General features: G+C 40.0%; 1 pseudogene; it reads right to left on the bottom strand.

Moving 5' to 3' along the window:
* The window catches only part of LOC126941086 (probable ribosome biogenesis protein RLP24), a 46,445-nt pseudogene extending 22,030 nt beyond the window's left edge, over window positions 1-24,415 (bottom strand).
* Window positions 24,416-25,493: the final 1,078 nt, after the last annotated feature.

Raw genomic sequence — 25,493 nt, 5'->3', positions numbered from 1 at the left:
GTTTTCACCTTTTTTTGGAAATCCTTGAGTTATCACTTTGGTTAAATGAATGACTTATTTGACAATGACCTTTGATCCTATTTTGTGGTATCAAGTGTTTTATACCTTTGATATTCAACAAACTTTCCAAAATCAAATTATAAATTATGTCTCTTTCAGACCTAGTTAATTCTTTAAAATATCAGGTTCTTTAAAATCCAAAAATGACATATTTGGCTTATTTGGTATAAAAATTATACAAGAAGTATTGTCAAATAGGAAATGGTGTTTGGCTTTCTTTGGGCTGTATTTGTATAAATATGTTATTGGTATGTGTTCCAAAATTATGGGAAACTCCTATAATTGTAATATGACTTAGTATATATTATCAGCAATAATTATAATTGTTGTATAACATAACACATGTTAAATTATTGTGTACCACAGAGGTAAGAAATTACCTTGTCAAATGTGTCTTTGGCTATAGCTGCCCTAAAACTTTTTGTCATCCATGGACAATTGTTGTCTCTTTTTGGTCCTCTTTAGACAGTGGTTTTATAATCAGCTATAAAACTCTAATAGGTGTTCTTGAATGCAAATCTCCGATAACTTTGGAGATTCTGACAGCAGAATAGAGGGAAAACTTTCTGTCATCATGGAGAGCTGAAATATTCATGAATATCAAGCAGAACAGGAGTTAACTGCATAGACTGAACTAATAGAAGACTGAAGAAATCCTTTTGACTTTTTGCTTAAAATGTGGCTGATCCTTTTTTTCATTTATCAGAGAAACTTTTCTTTTGAGGTATTGACAGGTTTTAACAATTAGGTACACTGTACTTCTATGAACAAAATTTGGAGCTTATTTGTTTCTCTCTACCAGAATTTGGAAACTGTGTGAGTATTCTTAACTTACGGAAATATAGTTATTTACATAAGTGCAATAAGAATCTGTTTTCATTTGTAACAGACACAATTAGAGAAACTAATTATTTTACCAAGGCTTTCGCTGGAATAGTGTGCTTTCCTTTAAGGAATCAAACTTAAAGCGTTTTCCCCTTGGGAAAACTGGCCTCATACCTTTTTTTCCTTGTCCTGGTACAGGGTTCCTGACACAGGTTAAGTAAAGAATGTTGCTTTCTGACAGGCCAAGGAGACCCAAGTCATCTTGGGACCTCAAGAAGAGAGGAATTCACCCAACTCATAGGTATTTGATGGTACAAATCCACAGCTGGGCTCAGCTTTAAAATAGTCTCATCTGAGACTCCTTCTATGGAACAAAGTTCCATCAAAACCAATTTAAAAAGCCCATGTGAAAAGTAATTATTCTTGCTGCACTTTATAGAAGTAATCTGGCCAAGTATAATAAAGCAAATTGGTACTACCATAATTTTACTTTAAAATGGGAAATCAGAGAGAAAAAATTATGTTTCAAAACTACAGTATACCTTTTGTTGATTCTAGTCTTGCCTAATGTTTTTCAATTTTTATTATTTTTCTACAGTTTGGATTGAACTCCAATTTTACCTGGCTACAAGTCTCCAAAATAATGTTTTCAAATTTTTTCTGCTTTTTTCTTCTTTTCCTGTTGCGGGAAGTCAAGGACCCCCAAATGGAGGGACCAGCTGAAGCCGCAGCAGAAAAACATAAATTGTGAAGATTTCATGGACATTTATTAGTTCCCAAAATTAATACTTTTATAATTTCTTACGCCTGTGTACTGTAATCTCTGAACATAAATTGTGAAGATTTAATGGACACTTATCACTTCCCCAGTGAATATCCTTGTGATTTTCTATGCCTGTCTTTACTTTAATCTCTTAATCCCATCATCTTCTTCATAAGCTGAGGAAGATGAATGTCGCTTCAGGACCCTGTGATTGTGTCAACTGCACAAATTGTGTCAACTGCACAAAAAGAACAGGATAACAGTAATGTTCAGGAAACAAGAGAGGTAACTTTGAACTGGCCGCCAGTGAGCCGGACAGAACAGAGCTATATTTCTCCTCTTTCAAAAGCAAATAGGAGAAATATTGCTGAATTCTTTTTCTTGCAAGGAACATCCCTGAGAAAGAGAATGCACCCTGATGGTAGGCTTATGTCTATAAGGCCCCTTTAAGGCGTGCTGCTTTAATGGTTGAAGCTGAAGGGATGAAATAAGCCCCATCTCGTGTAGTGCTCCCAGGCTTATTAGGTGGAGGAAATTCCCGCCTAATAAATTTTGGTCAGACAGGTTGTCTGCTCCCAAACCCTGTTTCCTGATAAGATGTTATCAGTGACAATGTGTGCCCGAAACTTCATTAAAATTTTAATTTCACGTCATGCAGTGGTCCTGTGATATCGCCCTGCCTCCATTTGCTTTGGAATATTTTGTTACCTTGTAAAGTATAAGATCTCTGTGACCCACACCCTATTCGTGCACTCCCTCCCCTTTAGAAAATTGCTGATAAAAAACTTGCTGGTTTTATGGCTCAGGGAACATCATGGATCCTGCCGACATGTGATGTCTCCTCTGGACACCCAGCTTTAAATTTCTCTCTCTTGTGCTCCTTCCCTTTATTTCCCAACCCAGCCAAGACACTTAGGAAATAGAAAAGATCCCACGGTAAACATCGGGAGTGGGTTCTCGCGATATTTTCCTTTTCCCCCCAATTTTTTCTAATTTGAAATTACTGAAAACTAAGTGGGGTTTCCTTTTTTATTATTATTATTATTATACTTTGAGTTCTAGGGTACATGTGCATAACGTGCAGGTTTGTTACATATGTATACTTGTGCCATGTTGGTGTGCTGCACCCATCAACTTGTCAGCACCCATCAACTCATCATTTACATCAGGTATAACTCCCAATGCAATCCCTCCCCCCCCCCCCATGATAGGCCCCGGTGTGTGATGTTCCCCTTCCCGAGTCCAAGTGATCTCATTGTTCAGTTCCCACCTATGAGTGAGAACATGCGGTGTTTGGTTTTCTGTTCTTGTGATAGTTTGCTAAGAATGATGGTTTCCAGCTGCATCCATGTCCCTACAAAGGACACAAACTCATCCTTTTTTATGGCTGCATAGTATTCCATGGTGTATATGTGCCACATTTTCTTAATCCAATCTGTCACTGATGGACATTTGGGTTGATTCCAAGTCTTTGCTCTTGTGAATAGTGCCGCAATAAACATACGTGTGCCTGTGTCTTTATAGCAGCATGATTTATAATCCTTTTGGTTTATACTCAGTAATGGGATGGCTGGGTCATATGGTACATCTAGTTCTAGATCCTTGAGGAATCGCCATACTGTTTTCCATAATGGTTGAACTAGTTTACAATCCCACCAACAGTGTAAAAGTGTTCCTATTTCTCCACATCCTCTTCAGCACCTGTTGTTTCCTGACTTTTTAATGATCGCCATTCTAAGTGGTGTGAGATGGCATCTCATTGTGGTTTTGATTTGCATTTCTCTGATGGCCAGTGATGATGAGCATTTTTTCATGTGTCTGTTGGCTGTATGAATGTCTTCTTTTGAGAAATGTCTGTTCATATCCTTTGCCCACTTTTTGATGGGGTTGTTTGTTTTTTTCTTGTAAATTTGTTTGAGTTCTTTGTAGGTTCTGGATATTAGCCCTTTGTCAGATGAGTAGATTGCAAAAATTTTCTCCCATTCTATAGGTTGCCTGTTCACTCTGATGGTAGTTTCTTTTGCTGTGCAGAAGCTCTTTAGTTTAATGAGATCCCATTTGTCAATTTTGGCTTTTGCTGCCATTGCTTTTGGTATTTTAGACATGAAGTCTTTGCCCATGCCTATGTCCTGAATGGTACTACCTAGGTTTTCCTCTAGGGTTTTTATGGTATTAGGTCTAACATTTAAGTCTTTAATCCATCTTGAATTAATTTTCATATAAGGAGTAAGGAAAGGATCCAGTTTCAGCTTTCTACTTATGGCTAGCCAATTTTCCCAGCACCATTTATTAAATAGGGAATCCTTTCCCCATTTCTTGTTTCTCTCAGGTTTGTCAAAGATCAGATGGCTGTAGATGTGTGGTATTATTTCTGAGGACTCTGTTCTGTTCCATTGGTCTATATCTCTGTTTTGGTACCAGTACCATGCTGTTTTGGTTACTGTAGCCTTGTAGTATAGTTTGAAGTCAGGTAGCGTGATGCCTCCAGCTTTGTTCTTTTGACTTAGGATTGTCTTGGAGATGCGGGCTCTTTTTTGGTTCCATATGAACTTTAAAGCAGTTTTTTCCAATTCTGTGAAGAAACTCATTGGTAGCTTGATGGGGATGGCATTGAATCTATAAATTACCTTGGGCAGTATGGCCATTTTCACGATATTGATTCTTCCTATCCAAGAGCATGGTATGTTCTTCCATTTGTTTGTGTCCTCTTTTATTTCACTGAGCAGTGGTTTGTAGTTCTCCTTGAAGAGGTCCTTGACATCCCTTGTAAGTTGGATTCCTAGGTATTTGATTCTCTTTGAAGCAATTGTGAATGGAAGTTCATTCCTGATTTGGCTCTCTGTTTGTCTGTTACTGGTGTATAAGAATGCTTGTGATTTTTGCACATTAATTTTGTATCCTGAGACTTTGCTGAAGTTGCTTATCAGCTTAAGGAGATTTTGGGCTGAGACAATGGGGTTTTCTAAATATACAATCATGTCATCTGCAAAGAGGGACAATTTGACTTCTTCTTTTCCTAACTGAATACCCTTGATTTCTTTCTCTTGCCTGATTGCCCTAGCCAGAACTTCCAACACTATGTTGAATAGGAGTGGTGAGAGAGGGCATCCCTGTCTTGTGCCAGTTTTCAAAGGGAATTTTTCCAGTTTTTTAAGTTGTGTTTTCTTAAAGCCCTGTGAACTGACACTAGACAACTTAAGCTTCAGAAGAAAATAATAGCAACCTATTTACATACATAAGCCAACTCTCATTCTTGCCTACTGATGTATGGACTTCAGAGTAATGTGGCCTATATCGATTTTCCAGGATTATTCTTTTGTTTGTTGTTGTTTATCTACTTTCCCATGCTTATTTTCTCTTCATAAGACATAAGGCTTCACAACCTGCTAAAAATGAGTTTTCCTAATAACTTGGGACCCTCCTGTCCAGGAAAAAACTGTCCTAACCATGAGAGATCAGATGAAACCTGAGACCAGAGACTCCTTTTCTTCTTAAATTCTTTCTCCAAAAGATTGTAAAAAGAAAAGGGGGAAAACGTGAACAAGGAAAATAAATCTTGGGGCCTCCAACTCATTAAGCTAAAGGGAAAAGTCAAGCTGGGAACTGCTTAGGGCAAACCTTCCTCCCATTCTACTCAATGTCACCCCTCTGCTCTCTGAGATGGATGCATATCTGATTGTCTCTTTCAGAAAGGTTAATCAGAAACTCAAAAGAATGCAACCATTTGTCTCTCACCTACCTGTGACCTGGAAGCCCCCTCCTTGCTTTGAGTTATCCCACCTTCTGGACAGAACCAACATACATCTTACATGTATTGGCTGATGTCTCATGTCTGCCTAAAATGTATAAAACCAAGCTATGCCCTGACCACCTTGGGCACATGTCATCAGGACCTCCTGAGGCTGTGTCACAAACTTTCTAAATTGGCAAAACAAACTTTCTAAATTAACTGAGATCTGTCTCATATTTGGGGCTCATGGAGTAGGCATTTATACATATTTATAAATCTTTCTCTTCTCTTTTGTTTTTTTTTTGTAAGTCAATCCAGCTTTGAAAGTGTAGGACCTCAAAGATTAAAGTGTGATTAAAGTAGGGAATGTAACAAACAAGAGACCCTTGATTTAAGAGAGGCCCTTAAAACAAGGTCAGCTCCCTTCAGGACTATTTGCTGGACTCTAAGAAAAAAACACTGCTCAGGGTTGGAATAAACATGATTTCAAATGGGAGAACCCCTCTCCAGGGAACATAGTTGTTTGCCAGAGGGAAAGATCTGTTAAATAGATATTCCTTCTCCTTCGGTTTCAGGTAGTTTACTCAAAAACTGATAATCTGATGACTTTTACTTTCACAACATAATAATTTGTGCACCCCAGTGCATAGCAAGTCCTTTGTCACATATAATGTTTCTAGATTTCCCTTGGCCCTGTCAATGTGGTATACTAACCCAGGTTCCCCAAACTCCCAACCACGCCAATTTGTCAACATGGACTATAGTTAGAAGAAGCCCATCAGTGCTGGACTATCAGGGTCTAAATCCTGCCTCTTCCATTTCCTACCTGTTCTGTCTTGGCCAAGTTAATGTCATTTTAAAACGTGGATGGTAATAATTGCAATCCATTAATTTTTTGAGGATTAAGTGAATTAATACAGTACCTGGCAGATAATAAGTGCTCAATGAAATTAGCTATTATTTATCAAAGACTGTCAAGGAATTGAGGTTTAAGAACTGAGAAACTTTTCTGTGTTCAAGAATTCCATTTTCTGCCTTCCATAAATATTCTTGCATATCAAAAGTAATATTTGAGGTTAACTTTTAGAATATTTTAGTCTATTTAAACCCAGGTTCTATATAAGGTTGAGTCAATTCAGGATTCTGCTGGGTTTTAGAGCTGACTCAAAACACCATTTCCCCTTGGAAGCCTCTCTGGCTATTCCACATTGCGTGACAAGGTCCTGTTCTGGTTGCCCACTGCCCATTGGCCTAAGCTTTACAAGTTGCCAGTTCATTTACGTGATATTTTGTATTTCTTTCTCTTCGTTGCATCTGAATAAATCTTTTATTCTAGATTATTGAAGGCAATATATACTCAGATTGGTTTTTTAAAAAACAATGAGTGAATTTATTTCTCTGTGTAATCCAAGGTTGGCATATAAAGGGAAGATTGTGTGGTGTGAGTTTAAAAAATGTCTAAGTGTTGAGTCAACTTGCCTGCATTTTGTGCTTGGGTCCTTTCCTTATTTGCTCTACAATCCTGTACAGGTTCTCTAAACTCTCTGAACCTTGATTTCTTCATCAATAATATGAGAATCATTGAGAGGCATTAAGTGGTATAAAGTACATGCAGAATTGCCTGAGCCAAAGGAGGTACTATCCCTTCTTTCTGTCAGTCAGACACTCTAAGCTCCATCCACCCCTTTGGGTCCTTAATCAATTGACAGAATGACCTAGTGATCAGTTTGTTTCTGGTACCTTTTTGAACTGGCCTTGAAATTTGGTTGGATTTTTTTTTTTTTTGTCAGAGTCTCGCTCTGTCACCAGGCTGGAGTGCAGTGGCATGATCTTGGCTCACTGCAACCTCTGCTTCCTGTGTTCAAGTGATTCTCCTGCCTCCGCCTCCCGAGTAGCTGGGGCTACAATCATATGCCACCATGTCCAACTAATTTTTGCATTTTTAGTAGAGACAGGATGTTGGCCAGGATGGTCTTGATCTCTTGATCTAGTGATCTGCCTGCCTTGGCCTCCCAAAATGTTGGGATTACAAGTGTGAGCCACCCCACCTAGTCTGGTTGGATTCTTAAGATCTTCTTTTCCTTTTTTGAATTTCAACTTTTATTTCAGATTTGGTGGATACATGTGCAGGTTTGTTACATAGGTGTCTTGCATGATGCTAGGGTTTGGGATACAATTGATCCTGTAACCAGGTAGTGAGCATAGCATCCAACAGATATTTTTTTAATTCTTGCCCTTCTCCCTCTCTCCCAGTAGTGCCTGGTGTCTATTGTTACCATATTTATGCCCATGAGTACCCAATATTTAGTTCCCACTTATAAGTGAGAACATGGTGTGTGTATGTGTGTGTGTGTATATATATATATGTATATATATCCTCATCTGTTCTATCAGAAAACATCTCTGAGCAGGGATTCTTAACCTTGGGCACACACACAGACTTCAGGCTTCTGTGAGCTCCCCAGATTTGAAGCCAAATCACATACCTATGCATTTCTTCAGGGGAGAAGCTGACCTATAGCTTTCATTTTATGTATATACCTGAACCCTCTTTCCCACTTTCCCTCTCAACAAAAAACAAACCAAAACAAACCAAAATGAAAACCTTAAGAACTGTATCTCCATGCTCCAGGCCAATTTCCGCCGCAGCCATCAGGGTCTATCTTTCTATAATGACCATCTGGATGGAGCTGTGCCAACTACTAGCCTATCCCTTCATGGACCAATATCACCCAACAATCTCATCAGTTTTTATTGTCAACATGTGGTTCTTCTTTGCCAGACACAGCTGTATGTCATGGACAGGCGCAGAACATGCAGACATGGCTCATCCAGCCTATCTTCAACTGTTCTTCCAGCTGACTTAGGCTCCTGCTAAGCACAGGTCTTGGAGAAACCCTGCTATGGGCCCTGTGTGAGCCCTACTAGGTGTCCAAAGATGGCAGTTAATCAGGCCTTCTCTGGTTGAAAGTTTTCTGCCAAGATTCCCATCAGGAGTTCTATTTTGTATGGGGAGTTCATGGAACGTCTTCACAGGGGTCCAAACCATCTTTCTTGGGGAAGGTCTGAGCCCTTTTCACAGCTTGGTTATTCTCCCTCTGAGAAACATGGCCATACTGCAGCCCCTTTGGGGACTGAGCCTAATCCATGGTAGGATTTTCCTTCCTTCTTAGCAGGGAGAACAGTCCAAGCCATGCCTGATTCTTTATTTATGAAGATCCTGTTTCTCCTCTAATGTGCTTCTACACTGTCCCAGGCTTTGGAATGTTTATAAATGGCTCAGTGCATTTGCTGACAATGCCTTCATGCATGTGTTCTTCCTCTCGGCAGACCCTCTCTGTCACAGCCTTAGACCCAACTAGTTTCATGTTGCATGGTACTTGTGGGGAGGGCAGTAGGAGACTGGTGTAGCCAAGTGACTCTATCTGATGGCCCCTGTGATCTCTGAGCTCACCCAAGTCTTCACTTCCATAGTTCTTTTTTGTCTTTCAGTCCCATGACGAAAGCTTTCCTGGAGAAGTCCTGCTTTGATACCTGCCCTGCTGACGTCTACTCTGTTGGTAAAAATGGCACTCTGAGTCTGGAGATAGGGAAGTGCCTTTTGTATTCATGCCCATCCCTCTAACTGCTCTGTTCTCCTGCCTAGTTGCTTACTCAATATGAGGTGCTTAGCACTGCTAGGCTCTGGAAGAGAGCAGGCAAATATGGCAATATAAAATGCTAACAACAGCAGATGGCAGGAAAAGTTTCCTTTAGATTCAGATGAGCAGCTGTTTTTTCCTGGTGGGCTTTTATTATTAAATTTATTTTCATCATTTGGCTAGATAAGCCTATCTTTGTACTTACTTATGATGTGCCAGAATCATCTTGCTTTTAATATTTGAAACAAAGAGCTGTATATCATACCAGTCATAAATACATCTACATGGGCCCATGTGTAATCGTCAACTCAGTTACATGGATTGTAGCCTTTGTGTTTGGAGGGAATGAATGCTCACTTTATCCTAAGGAGTTGATAGAAGACTAAAAGCTTGGAAACTTACAAGAAATAATCACTTCTATGGCTTTTCTTCAGGGGCCAAAAAATACTGGATCTTTAATTAATTGATTTCAAACGTATTATATTTATCTTAGGCCTGGAGGTCCTGGATCTAAGCCATAGTTTACAAATATTCAAAGCTAGCACTCTTATCTTAATGCCATCACTTCTACCCTTGTGGATTTTTAATTTGTTATTTCTAACTTTCAGTAAGAGGAAGCAAAGGTCAGCAGGTTCTTTGGAAATTAAATTTAAAAGATTATTACACTTTAAACCTGCCCTCCTGCCCCCCAAGGAAGAATTCTTCACCCCCATGTTAGCAGCAGCAGCAGCATCTCTATTATTGCTCATCTTCCTTCTCTGTAGCTCTTGCCATCAATGTTGATTAATTTCATAAGTAGCAGAAACGGCATAATACAATATATTTCTGACAATTCCAGACCAGGAATCCTAGACTCACAAAATTCCAAGGATACAAAGGAACACCAGGGGGTCATCTAACCCTATCCTATACTTTCCAGGAAAGAAATGTTCAAACCATACAGAAAGAATTTATTTTCTAGCAAAATATCCTTTGTGATGAGGGGAGTAGTGAAAGAATAATGGACATCAACAGGAAGTTAAAATGAAATGGTTCTTCTCTTTTCACAGGATCTCTAGTTAGTAGTAAAGGACCATGAGTGCTGGGGAAAAAGGCCATCATAGATAATTTTGTGAACCCAGGGGTAATCTTTCTATTGAAGAGAGATGTGCCGTGAACCTGATTATTTTTCAAAGAACTGTCATTTTCCCAAGAGCTGGCATTTTCAGCCTCTTGAAGAGCACCAACCACTGTTATCACAGCTCAAACTTGAGCAATCAATCAGGGGTTTGAAACATTAAACTGGAATATATAATTTCAACAGGGATAATTTTAGCAAAATTCATCCTGCACTGAAACTGCTTTAGCCCAGCTTCAACAAGGGGACCATTGCCTGCTTTTCTTGGCACTGACAGCCCCTCCCTGCACTCACCCCACCTCCTCTACAGCCAGAGGAAAGGACACAGCAGGCCATGGATTTGTAATAAGATTTGGAGGGGCTGAGCTTGGCTGATTTACTAGGAGGTAGGTTGATGCCTAGGATGATGCCCACTGGGAAGCTGCAGGTTGTGAGTAGTGGGGTAACAGCCTGAAATGTGCCATCATATGTCTTCCCATACATCTGCCCACAGGAGAATTTTTCTTCCACAGATAACACTTTGACATTCTGTTGGAAGGTAAAGCAAGTGTTTATAAGCATTTTACAATGTCAGGATTTTTACTAGTCAATCTACAAATACGTAGCATTTTGCCTCTTTGCTCTTCCCTCTCCTGCTTGCACACTATGTTCCTGACGACTTTTCCTTTCTCTGGCAAGGGGCTACCAAAGAAGCTGGCCCAGTCCCTCCCAATCCTCCAAAAACACCAGATTCAACAGGTAGCTGCAATCAGACTTAGTCAAGCCAAAGAACTTGCTTAATTGGTGATTTCTACTGATGTCAGTGGTGGTGGTGATAAGGATAATATTGGGAATAATGACAAAGGTCATGGGTTTGAAGGAAGAGTGGTGTTTTTGCTGGTTTTAAAGTTTCTACACACTTAATTACAATTTAGGATTTTCATACCCAGAGTGTGAATCAGGGTCCAGTTAAACAAATCAGACTTGTTAGGTAATGACAGGACACAATGGGTAGAAGTCATTTGAAGCACCTTGAGAGAAAGAGGGCTGAGGAAGTAACACCGTTTATGCGATATCCATCATGCACCAAGCTTGCTTACTCTTGCTGTCTCTCCCTCTCCCTGCAGTATAGAGGGTTATATATGCAAAAGGCAGGAAAAAGACAGTTAAAGACATAGAGCCTTTAATGACACCACTGAGGCTCTTGATTAAATGCTCTGAAACTCAGTGTCTTTGGACTTTCTATTACATGAATTAAATATCCCCTGTGTATTTTAACACAAAGGTCATACATTTTATAATGATAAAACTGAGATTTTTAAACCAGGTCTTTTACTTCGGGATGCAATCCCTTTTTATGACAGCAAGTGCTTTCCTAAGTGATTAAAATAGTTAAATTTTATGCGCAATGCAATACACACACACATATATAGTATGTATATCACTCTATTTAATCATTTAATTATCGTAATAAGTTCAGAATTGGTATCATTTTTCTTTTACATACAGGTAGTGTGAACAGGAGAAGTTAACTAATTTGAAATGATTGTTATTTGCAGGGCCATGCACTTATAAGGACTGAACACCAGTGTCAGGGTTGGGTCTTGAAAGATCCATGCCAATCAGGACATGCCCTTCACCTTAGTGACTGATTTTGATGACCCAGATCTAAGCCACTCATGGCATTCCCCTTGGCCTCAGAGAGTGGTTCAAGAATAGGGAAATGGTCCATTTAAGCAGGAAAAACCACAGAGAGAGGTCTGTTTGGGAGGTTCTCAGAAAGAAGCATCTCCGTTTCTCTGCAATACTCAGGTTGGTGTAATATGCAGATATGAAGCCTGAAACGAATGTAGCCATTTGATCTTATAAGATAAACCCAACTGGCAAAGAAACTGACACTGCAGAAGGCAGAGAAACGAGACCTAAAGACATAGAGCCTTAATGACACCATTTAGGCTCTTGATTAAATGCTCCGATTCTCACTGTGTCTCTGGATTTTCCATTACATGAGTTAAATATCTCCTGTGTAGTTTAACCCAAAGGTCATAAAACTTGTAAATGGTAAAACTGAGATTCTAAGCCATGTCTTTGACTTCAGGATCAAATCCCTTTTCTATGACAGCAAATGCTCTCCTAAGCGATTAAAATAATTAAATTTTATGCACAATGCAATAGAAAATTAACTTCAGCTCCTCAGCAGGGAAGTAATCTGATCAAAACAATGGGTGAGACAGATGGTCGTGATTTGAGTATTCAGAGTTAACTGGGGAAGGACAGGAAAGAAGGTAGAGGAATTATCTTAAAGTCATTGTTGCAGTGTTCTAGGGATTTGCTATAACAAATTCATGCATGTCTTCAATAAGTATTTGTTTGAGCACTTATCCTGTGCTGGATACTAAGCATATAATGTGGCAAAATGGACATGCTCTCTGCTTATATGAAGTTATAGTCAGTCTGGAGCAGGGGTTGTGAACCCATGACCCATGAGCCAGATACTGCTGCTGCTTATTTTTTTAAACGAAATTTTATTGGAACATAGTCATGGTCATTATTTTATATATTATCTATGATTGCTTTGCACTACAATGTCAGAGCTGAGTAGTTGCCAGAGAATGTATGGCACACAGAGCCTGAGATATTATCTGGCCCATTACAGAAAAAGTTTGCTTATCATTAGAGGGAGGAGACAGACATTGATCAGATTGGATCTGATCAGGTGATAGATATTATATATATTAGATATAATACATATTATATGTTCGCTATAATAGATATATTAGATATAATAGATATATAATATTATAATATGTATATATTATAATATTATATTATTATATATAATATGTATATATTATATTATTATATATGTTATATATTGTTATATATAATATATCATATATAATATATTATATATGATATATATCAGATATAATAATATAATATAATATATACATATAATATAATATAATATATACATATTATATATTATATATAATATGATATTATATATTATATAATATTATAATATATACATATTATATATAATATATAATATATAATCTATATATAATATATAATATTTGTTATAGAATATATAATATCTAATATATATCTATTATATCTAATATCTAATATATAAATATGGGGTCATATAATCTATCACCCAATATTTAAATTGTTATAGATTATAGATTGTTATAAATCAGATCTGATTGTGATAACTGAAGTACCTGAGGAAGAATGAGTTGAAGGTACTGATTTAGGTGGGGGAGTTCACTTCTTGGAGGAAGTGATATGTGAGCTGGGGTAATATATGAGTAGGAATCAGCACTGTGAATGCTAGAGGAAAAGTATTCCCTGCAGGGTGTGTGAAGCCTGGAGACAGGAATAAGAACACTGGAATAGGTCAAGCAATCGAGAGAAGGGTGATGTGGCTTGAGTGTTGTGAATATGGAGGATTGCGTCAGGGGTAAGGTTGGGAGAAACCAGGTCAGATCATGGAGAACCTTATAGGCCATGATATGCAGTCTGCGTTTTCTCTACATGGGATGGAAACCATTGCACTCATGGGAAGCTCAACTTGATTATTTATCTTTAATGAAGAAGAAACTATATATATATTTTTATATTCAGTATTTTTGGTCTGTTGTCTTTCAATAGTTTTGGCTCAGTAAATAAGAGTGAAATAAATAAAACTTTTTGAAATATATACAGTCAGCCCTCTGTATGCATGGTTCTACATCCACAGATGCTACTAGGGATAAAATGAAAATATTTGGGAAAAAACAATAAAAAACAATAGTACAACAATAAAATTAATATGAATAAAATACAGTATAATAGCGACTTATAGAGCATTTACATTGTATTAGGTATTAGGTATAAGGAAGATGTGCATAGGTTATATGCAAATACGACACCATTTTATATCAGAGACTTGAGCATCCTCAGATTTTGGTATCTTTGGTTAGAGGGTGGGGGATTCTGGAACCAATCCCCATCCAATAAGGAGGAACAACTGTAATTTTTATATCCCCATATATTTTTCAAGGAAAAGGGAAGCACATTATGATGGACTTTTCTGTTATGGCTAGATGTAAGGTAGGAAAGAATTTAGAGCATTGCAGGGGATGCTAATTAAGTGATGATACAGTGGCAGTTACAGAAAACAGTCTCTAGACCATGCCCATAAAAAGGGTGATCTTGAACTTATCTATCACCCTATAGGATATCATGAGTTATACAACTTCTGCTCTGGAAGCCCAACTAAACAGTTTACATTTAGATTCATTAGCTAATGTTGTCATGAGTAATCATGTAGTCTTAATTTCCTCTTAGCTGGCCAGGGAGAAATTTATGCTGTAGCAAACACTTTTAGTTGCACCTAGGAAGAACAATCTATAATTAGGCTAAGAAAAAAGCCTCTTGGATCTCTAGAAAAGACCATTTGAAATTTGAGACATGTTTTCATTGCCTAGGTTTGGTAATCTAGGGCCCTGTCTTCAGGGTCTATTACAAGAACTAATAACCATTTCTGTTTCTGTTTCGGGTAATTGCCTGTGTTGCAGTGGGCTGATATATCTTGCCCAGAGTCATAAATGCTACTGTGCAACCACCGTCTTGTCAGATGATAAGCAACTTGTCCTTCAAGAAAGGGAACAAACCTGGTCCCATACCTGTGGGGTATAGACCACATGGCTGGTACAATCACCTAACCAGCAAAAACTCAGCAATGGTGAGACATGAATATTCTAGATGAGTATCAGGCCCCCCTTTCTGCCTTTGGCCAAAAGCAGGGCCTGAGAATGAGAAAAGTAGCCCTTACAGCAAGGAACTCACCTGGTTTTATGCATTAGGCTGTCACTTTCCTAGGCACTTCCTGCATTTACAACTAGGCTGTGGTGTTCCCTTGTGGCACATAAACAATGTCAAAGCACACCAACATCAGGTAAGGCCACTCAGACAGGACAAAAACACGATCCAAAAGCATAATTGTCCTTAACACAAAAATGAGCAAACATCACCTCCTCCTGGATACACATGCCTATTTTGTCATTACCAATCATAATCACAACTTTAGCTTCATTCAGCCATCTGGGTAAGAATTATGAAGATACCCAATTATAGAAATATCTCTGCTTCCTGACAGCATTCAAAGCAGAGCGAACTCCCATTTCCTTGTATCATCTCCAAATCACCTAAAAGAAGCCTGAGTTCTGTAATAGTCCCGCCTAACAGTCTCTTTCTGAGATCTTCTATGCTTCCCCACTGTGTGCACTCTCTCTTGTTGCAACAAGTCAGCGTGCCCAGTCTTATTCAGCTGCAGGCCTGTACTTGCTGGTCTTTGACTGAAAGGCATCAACATTTTCTTGTACTATGTCACATCTCAGTAAATGTTACCGTCACCTCTTCCATTCTAATAAATGTACAGAGATCAAGAAGTCACACTTGACATCTTCCTCTTGATACCATCCTCCATCAATCAAAAGTCGTAATGTTTTTACCACATAAATAGGTCTCGTAACCATTTCCTTCTCTATGTCTTTAAAGCAACCTTAGTGGTCCAAGCTACATGCATCCCTCATTTTGTCAACTGTAATCGTCTTTTAACTGGTCTTCCTGTAGCCCCCTTGACTTTCTCCAACCTCTTGTTTTCCACACTGCAGTCAGAGTTTTTATTTCTAATGGGAAATTGTAAAAGAGTCATTCTCATGTTGAAAGTGCTTTAACACTTCCAAATGCTCTTAAAATAAAGACACCATCACTTAACATGGCTGACAAGGCCACAAGAAGTCTGGCCAATTCTTGCTTTTTCAGCCTCATGGTGTGCTATTCACACCTCTTTCTATTCCAGTCACATTGACCTTCTTTCATTTCCTTGAACACAACATGCTTTTGGCTACTGTAGGATCTTTGCACATGGCCTCTCTTTAGAAATTCACTCTTCTCCTCCTTCGGTTAATAAACTTTTCTTCACTTTTCAGATCTCAGTTCATCTGTGTCTTAGGGTAGCCTCCTTTACCAACCTGAAGAAATCACTTCATCTTGTTTACAGCTCAGTGAACCATGTATCTGTGGTAGCTCTTTTAAAATTTGTATTGCTTTGATTCTTTGAGTAATCCTTATCTCCCCCAGAAGACTCCTTGCACTTAGTAGGTGTTTAATAAATATTTTTGAAGTGAGTGATTGGTCTCTGTTCTGCTGCTGGGAAGCTGCATCGTTTTGAACATGTTATTTAACCTTGTTATTTGTATTAGTTTGTGAGGGCTGCCATAAGAAAATAGCACAAACTGGGTGGCTTAAACAGAGACATTTATTTTCTCACAGCTCTGTAAGCTAGAAGTCCAAGATTCAGGTACCATCAGGGTTGGTTTCTGATGCAGGTTCTCTTCTAGGCTTGTAGCTGGTGCCTTCTCCTTAGGTCTTCAGATGGTCTTTTCTCTGCGCGGGTCAGGGGAGCCCTACAGTGTCTCTTCCTCTTCCTATAAAACACCAGTACTATTGAATTAAGGCCTTGCCATTACGACCTCATTTAACCTTAATTACCTCTCTAAAGGCTGCATTCCAAGTACAGTAAATAACATTGAGAGTTAAAGCTTCAACATGTGAATTTGTGGTGGGGCAACACATCAACCTTCAGATTCTTCATCTGTATGAAGAATAATTATGCAGGCCCGCTCCTGGGAAGATGTTTTAAGGGCAGAATTAGACAATGAATGTTAAAGTTCCTTCAGACATAAAGTGTTAAGCCATGGAATGGCGTAGGAGTCCACTCCTTGACCAAGAAACACTGTGATTAATGCCCTTTCAGTGTAGAAAACATTTATAGGTAAAAAAGCCCATGCTGGGATGGGGGTAGGGATTGTTTTCTTTCAACATTAGAAACATTTTTCTCGAATAGGTAGAGTGAAGGTGTTTAAGAATGAGCTGAGATTCCTAAAATTGTTAGTCCACATGCCTGGACGGCTCTTGCAGGACGTTCTATGGACTAGAAGGCTGAACCAGGGTTCTTCTAAATTCTTTTCTCACCTGAAACTTTGTTGCTTGTGCTGTGTTACAGGTTGCCTTCACCTCACCAGGAATGGGCCCTGAGCTTATCTAATTTGACCATGTATATGAGAAGTCAGCAAACTACTGAAAAGGACGAGATGGTAAATACATATTTGAGTCTTTGCAAGCTATGTGCTCTCTTTTGCAGTCTCTTGACTGCCATTGTGGCACAAAAGCAGCTTTAGATACTACTTAAACAAATAAGTGTGGCTGAGTTTCAAGAAAACCTTATCTATAGACACTGAAATCCAAATTTCATATGATTTCATGTGTCACAACATAGTATTCTTTTGATTTTCCTTTTCAACTGTTTAAAAATGTAAAAATCATTCTTTCCTGGTGAATCTATAAATCTGCATTGCGTTGGATTTGACCTGGGGCCGTAGTTTGCCAATCTTTGATGTTTATCATTAACTCTGAGCCTGAAATATCAATAATTTCCTGGCTATCCTTAGACCACCAAACTACCTTGATTTTCAGGCATGGTTGGAAAAATCTAATCTTCTCCAATTTGACTTACTGGCTAACAGAACATTAACTTTATTGTTTCCATAAGTTTCATTTTACTGCTGGCTGTGAAAAAATTACTTATCCCTTTGCCAGGTTATAGCAGCTGACGCTAGGCTCTTAAGCCAAACCTGGCCTTTTCCACATTCCCTCTGCCTCTGGCCAACCCTAATTCTGCCATGTTCTCGGAGTCCCTTAGCTGCTGCCAATGCCAAGCCCCCAACCTGTAAACCAGCCTCTTCCAATAAGTATTTCCAACCTCTAGATTTTAAAAATACCCAAGTGCCACATGTAGATTCAATTACAAAATGCAGACATGCGTCTAAAAGAGAAGGGCAAAAACTGACTGATGTTCCACCAGCAGCCCTTAGGCCACTTGGCAAGAATGACTCCGTTCGATTTAAAGATTATGTTAAATGACAGTGTCTCATTTTTCCCAAAGATCCTTAAATTACAGTGTATGAAGACTTCTTCAAATGCCTGACCAGACGTAATTCTGCCATGAATGTTTTTAGTGCTGGCAAATCATCTAGTGATCAGGTCAAGAGATGTATGGAACCTTAATCTCTGAATTTTCTCCTGGCTATGGAATGGTCAGCTCTGTATTCAAACTGTCCTCTCCTTAATAGATAGGAGACTGGCTAGGGAATGTCACAGGTTCCTAGAAATGACCACCTATGGTCCATAATGTGTGCTGTGCTATGGAAAAAAATAGAATTGCTTCTAACTGGCCAAGGGCATATAGAATATTCAGGCTCTAGAGCTTACATGTTGCAATTTTAGTCTCAGGCTCTTCTAAAGAAAACTGTCAAGCTTGTTTATTGATCAATCTTTATTTATTATATCCCATGTTTAATGTTCTGCAAAGCTACCAGTCACGTGACTGCATGCCCATATCCTATTTAAAAAGTGCCAATTTATGTTACCAATATCTGTGTCCATCCCAGGTAGCACAGTTACAACAAATGCCTGGAGAATTCCTCAAGCAAGTCTTTTCCAGTCATACCTCTCTAACTAATTCATTCATTCACTCTTTCATTCATTCCATCCAGGAATAATCCTGACTTACATATTGTTTTCATTATTTTTGCACATGTTTTGGTCATCCACCCATTGCAAGAGAAGTACTAGACACTGGGGATAAAAAAGATAAACAGACATAGGCCCATGTTAAAAAAAAAAAATAGTATGCATAGACCGGGTGTGGTGGCTCACGTCTGTAATCCCAGCACTTTGGGAGGCCGAGGAGGGTGGATCATAAAGTCAGGAGATTAAGACCATCCCGGCTAACACAGTGAAACCTCATCTCTACTAAAAATACAAAAAATTAGCCGGGCGTGGTGGCAGGCGTCTGTAGTCCCAGCTACTCAGGAGGCTGAGGCAGGAGAATGGCGTGAACCTGGGAGGCAGAGCTTGCAGTGAGCTGAGATTGCACTCCAGGCTGGGCGACAGAGCCAGACTCCGTCTCAAAAAAAAAAAAAAAAAAAAAAAGTATGCATATTTAGTGGTGGGAGAGTAAGGCATTTACAAAATGTGTTATTTAGTGTGCAAAATGGCATAGCAGAGGTATGGACTGGGAACTTTAAGATGAGTCAGGAAAGCAATGGAAGTTTGGAGGCAGGGTAGGTTATGGAAAGCTTCAGAGGTGGCTTAGGAACTGGGCTGTGAAGAATGAGTGGTCCACCAGGGAGAAGATGAGAAAGAACATTCTAGGCAAAGTAGACAGTACAACCCCCTTACTATCTCCAGAACAGGCTTTCTCTTCTACAATCAGGCTGAGTAGTATCCTCACTTTGCCTGTGACGCTCTCATGTCATTCGGCCTCTCTCCCCTTTCTTTGTATGCCTTTTCTCTCTAGGCTGGCATACAATGAACTAGGAGTAACTAGTGGGAGACAAACGTTACATATAGGAAGGGGCTTAAAAGCCAAGTTAGTCATTTTGACTCATAGTAATGGATAGGTTTCTAAGTAGAAACAAGTCAATGTGAGCAATATTTTAGAAGGATTTGCATGGCCATGGCATAACGTGGTTTAGAGGCTGGGTATTAAAGTCACCTAGGATGCTATGTGGGTGATGTATGCATTCTGCCTCCCATAGAGCTGTGCAGGCTACATTTTGAGGGAGCAACCAGCCCAAAGTGGGCATCTGGCCCCTGGTGGAGGAAGAGTATCTGCATACCTCCGCTATAGTTCTGATAATGACTGAGAGCCAGGCAAGGCCTTGGAGGAGAGGCTTAACTTGCAGCTCACTCAGCCCTCCTGAGAAGATCCGGAATTACTTAGCAATCAGGGAAATTTGGCCAACATGGCAGATGGGCAGGAGCAACACTTCTGCTTGGCCCGAGGTTGAAAATGAGGTAGGCTGCCATCATGCTGAGCAGGGACAGGGAAAGCAGAAGCTCACAGGAAGGATGCAGTAAAAGCTGCCAAGGTGCGTGTCAAGCAGGGCTAACAGAGTTCCAGAAGCCTGAGCCAGCAAGAAGTGATAAGTAGATACAAGGTTCCCTGCAGAACCCTGGCAGATAGAAGAGTGCTATCAGGAAATACCCTTTTCTCACCATGATGGGGAAATTTGTTACTTGCCTGGTTCAGATATTTCAAGAGCTGCTTCCCTTGAAGGCATAATCCAAATTAAGACATCATGTGATGGCAACTCTGCAACACTTCTGTTGAGCAGATAAATAGGCTCCCAAATGATTTTCAGATCTCTGGGAGACAGTGCAGAGAAGTAGGGGTCAGAAGACCTGGCCCTAGCTCAGCTCAACCCTCTATGTTTTTGTGACTTTGAGCAAGCCGTTGAACTGACTGGACCTCAGTTGCCTAATGTATAAAAGAGGTAGTAGAAGAGGCCAGCTAAATCATCTCTAAAATTTCTTTCATATTGCAATTCCAAACATTGTGATTAAGTGTGTGTGTGTTTTAAATAAATTAGTAAATTTAAAGTGATGGAAATATCCAAATCACTGTTAGTGGGAACAAAAATTAGTACAACTCATTTGGAAAGCAATTTGGCAATCTATGTTAACAGCCTTGAAAATGTTCATAACCATTGACTCAATAATTTCTTTCCTAGAAAACTATTCCAAAAAAGTGTTCTGAAATTCAGAAAGAAAACAATGTGCTTTGTATTATGATTTTTTTTTTTTTTTTTTTTTTGAGATAGAGTCTCACTCTGTTGTCCATGCTGGAGTGCAGTGGTGTGATCCCGCTCACTTCAAACTCTGTCTCCGGGGTTCAAGTGATTCTTCTGCCTCAGCCTGCTGAGTACCCAGGACTACAGGCGTGCTACACCACGCCTGGCTAATTTTTGTATTTTTGGTAGAGACGGAGTTTCACCATGTTGGCCAGCCTGGTCTCATATTCCTGACCTCATGATCTGCCCGCCTCAACCTCCCAAAGTGCTGGGATTACAGGCGTGAGCCACCGCAACTGGCCTGTAGTATGATTTTTTTTTTTTTTTAAGTCAAACATTTTCCAGCAATTGGGGGGCAATGATTCATTGACATTCTATACGGCAGATATTTTTTAGTCATTAAAAAATAATTATCAAGGCATATTAAATAATGATTTTTAAGTAGTAAATAGGGAAACTGTTGAAGTAAATAGGGAATTGTTTATTTAATTTTAAATGTTTGAGATTCTTGATTTAATTTTTTCTCATTGTTCTCTAATATTCTAATAAACATATTACTTTTATTATGATAAAAATTGAAATAACTCAAGTTTATGATTATTAGTTGGTCATATATATTAAGAAGCTGTCAGAAAAAAAATAGAAATCACCACAATTCTATAATTATATAAACTTCATTTGTTAATAGAGAATGAATTTATGTTCTCATCATTTCAGTGGCTCAGTGGTTGATGGGTTACTGGAAAGCTTCCTGTACTCATAGTCAAAAGCTCTAGATTTAAGTTGTAGTTCTTACATAGCCCAGTTGTATGGTCTTGGGTAAGTTAGTCCCATCTCTGAATCTCAGGAATGTTATCTGTAAAATAGAAATTTAAAAACATTTATTGAATATCTACCATGTGCTAAGTATTTGTGACATGAAATAGTGATATTGAATTAAGCAAACTATGATTCATGGTAATAAAAGATTCATCAATAAAAGACACATCAGTAGATGTCTTCACTGAGTCTTTGAACTTGAAAAATAAGTGGGAGTCAGTAAAATGATACGATAGCTAGAGGAAACAGCAAATCCATTATCAGGGACCTCCTCTTGAAGTGTTTCATGCAAGGAAGTGGCCTGACAGCATAGAATAACAGAAAGACTGTGGGCGTGGTATTCAAATCATGACTTAGTCTCTTACTAGCTGTGTGACCTTGGGGAAGTTGCTCAACCTCTCTGTGCCTCAATTTTCTTCACCTTAAAGTGGGGATTCTATTACTTATTTCTCGTGAGTATTGTGTGTAGAGACAACTTTTGTAAAGTACTTGATAAAGCAGTGATCCATGTCTTCAACAATTATGTATTGAATGCCCAGTATGTGTTACATGTGGCCACAGAAGCTGAGAATAAACGATAACCAGACAACTTCCTGTGATCTTCCATTTCAAATACATATTATCATTCATAATATAATATTGTTATTGGAAAGAAGTTCTCAGGATTTTCTATGTGCCACATTGTCCCATCAGTTTTCATTACTACTGTGATTTTCGTATCAGATCATGGGGGAGGGAGGTAGAGATCACATGTTGATGGAAAATGCCTCCCCCCCCGCCCCCTGATACCCTGCTATGCCCTTCCGCTTTCCTGCCCCACTGAGCCTCACTGAGGGGAGAACAGATGTTCCACTGATTGACTGGGGTGAGAAGGATGGGATACCACAGTGGCCTCTGGGAAGTGGGATGCTCACAAACCCTTTCTAGCCCAGGATGGCTGTCACCCTGCCTAGAACTGGGGAGGTGGAGGAAGAAAAAAGAGCCAGACAGCAAACTCCTTCCAAAGGGCTCCTTGGAAAAGTAGGGCGGGGGAATAATTATGACAAATGTTTGAACAGCCACAGGAGGAGGTGAAGGGGAAGGAGGGGGTGGTGGAGGGGAGAGTCTGGTTAATTATGGAACAGATGCCCAGCAGCACCTTGGGGTGAATGCATTAAGAAGGGGGAACTGTCATCTCATTCTCCCCCTCAAATTTATTCACAGGCTCCTGCGGCACCCAGCTGGGGCTGGTTTAGTGTGAGTTTTGCCTCAGTTGGAGAGATCTGCAAGTTCAAAGCCTTCTCCTTATTTCCAAATGGGATCTCCCTCCAGCCTTCTCTCTCTTCCTTCCCCACTCCGCCTCCCCATTGTGACTCTCCACACACCCCACTGTGCTGCCTCTGCCTGCAGATGACTTTCATTGTTTTGCCTGTACTGGTTCTGGAAAGTGCCCTCCAGACCTTCAGGCAAATAGGAGGAGGGGGCTGCTTCTAGGCATCCTCTGCCTTCCCCTGTCTCCCCTCTGCTCCTTGGCCTGGCCATGGCTGGGAGCCAAGTCCAGCCAGCAGGGTCCTCTCATAGAGGGTGCCTGAGGGAAACCTTCAAAGCCTTGCACTGTAGACCTGGGGCTTCTGCTTGCAGCCCAGAGATATGTAAATCAGGCAGCAGAGAGCAGAGGCTCTTATTCTATTTGGCTTACAGTGCTGTTTGCTACCCAGATACTGCATGATTTGCACCCCGGTCACATGGTCTTGGGGCCTGAGGCAGAGAGTAGAAAACAGGGCTGGGACTGGGTTGTCCTGGGTTCTCCTTTCCTGCCCTTCAGTGTCTTTCCCACAGCTTTCTCGACTGCATTCTCTCAGTCTGCCAAACGGAGTTAAAACCTAAAAATCAAAAGAGGGAAATGACTTGTACTTCACCTGCTTTCCCCCCCTCAGTATTTTCAAGTATGACTCACCTCCCCAAGGGGCCCAGTTCAAGCCACCTCTGCTATGAAAAATACTCCACCTCCGCAGCACCTCTCATCCCTCTCCCAGCTTTATTTTGTCCGTAAGTGAGCACTGGCTTTTCTGCTAACACTTTCATCAGAAGATCGTTTCTCTCTCTGGCTAAATGGTAAATTTCTGAAAAAACTATGCCCACTTCAGAGCCCACCCTGACACACGGTAGATGTGGTGCTCTGGACACACATCCTGCCCTATTTGGCACATGTTCACCCTATGGGGGATGTTTATGGTTGACCAGCAAAGTAAAATGCCCTTAGTTATCAGGGAAGTCTATAATCTCTAGCACGAGCATCAGGAAAAAGTGGATGGGGAGATGAACAGGTGATAATCTTTCCTATATAAATAATATGATTGAATACTGTTAGGGTTCAACAATTTTGTTGATTACTGGTGGCAAACCATACAGGTCTACAGCAACCTCAATTCTTGCCTCCTCAGAAGAAAGAATTCGACTGAGGGGCAAAAGGCAGAAAAAGAGATCAAGGCAAGTTTCAGAGCAGGAGTGGAAGTTTATTAAAAAGCTTTAGAGCAGGGGAAAAAAGTACACTTGGAAAATCGGGCACTTTGGAGGTCAAGTGCAGCGTTTGACCTTCTGACTTCGGGTGTTCTTTATTGGCATACTTCCAGGATATAGTGTCACTTTTCCCATGATTCTTCCCTTAGGGTGGGCCGCCTGCATGTGCAATGCGCTCCTTGTGCTTGGGAGGTGAGCATGCGCAGTGTGTTTGAGGAGGTGTACGCATGCTCGCCTGAGGCTTTGTTCCCTTTTCCGGTGGAGTGCCCCCAGAAGGTCTTGTGCTGCCATTTCGTCTCTCTTTTTTTAAATTAATTTATTTTTAAAATTATACTTTATGTTCTAGGGTGCATGTGCACAACATGCAGGTTTGTTACATATGTATACATGTGCCATGTTAGTGTGCTGCATCCATTAACTCGTCATTTACATTAGGTATATCTCCTAATGCTATCCCTTCCCCCTCCCCCGACCCCACAACAGGCCCTGGTGTGTGATGTTCCCCTTCCTGTGTCCAAGTGTTCTCATTGTTCATTTCCCACCTATGAGTGAGAACATGGAGTGTTTGGTTTTCTGTTCTTGCTATCTTGCAATAGTTTGCTGAGAATGTTGGTTTCCAGCTGCATCCATGTCCCTACAAAGGACGTGAACTCATCCTTTTTTATGGCTGCATAGTATTCCATGGTGTTTATGTGCACTTCATCTCTTAATGCGCATGCTCGAGCTCACTCACCCAACTCCTGAAAGCTGCCGATCACCAGTTATAGGTGTTTTTATTATCTGTATAGGGAGACTGTCTTTCTCTGATGCTGGCTGTCACCAATTATTATTTTATAGAGATAGTTAACAACCGCCTGACTCGCACCTGATGGTCACCTGACTTTCCTGGTGCGGGTATGGAGGAGCCCTTTCCTGCCCTCCTCATAGCCTGGCTAGCTACCCGTTGTAACAATACTGTGAGTAATTCAAAGCAAATACCACAAATGAACTCACTGGAAATGAAGCACTTAATGCATTCTTGGCTTTATCCTTATTCTGTCATTATTCTCCTAATTTCAAGATGTGGATTATCAATGGGATTCAGAAGCGCCCTTCAAAGTTATTTAGTCCAATGTCCTACCCAAAAGATAGTTTTCTGACTTAGCAAAAGCTAAGGTAAAATGCTAAAGCAGTTTGTACGCAGAAACACATAAGGAATGTGAAATTGGTGTGAGGCATTTGTCGTGCTGTGGAGAAAGAGCAGGGTCTGAAACAATGGGATCTGCCTGGCACCACACTCTGCGATCCATACCCTTCCATGAGAGCATTTAAAGCAGGGATTGCAAATTGGCTCCTGAAGGGTTGACTCCCACCTGCTGAGGTGTTTGGT

Source organism: Macaca thibetana, chromosome 18 (genome assembly GCF_024542745.1).
Source record: "Macaca thibetana thibetana isolate TM-01 chromosome 18, ASM2454274v1, whole genome shotgun sequence".
Lineage (NCBI taxonomy): Eukaryota > Metazoa > Chordata > Mammalia > Primates > Cercopithecidae > Macaca > Macaca thibetana.
This window is presented reverse-complemented; position numbering and strand designations above follow the sequence as displayed.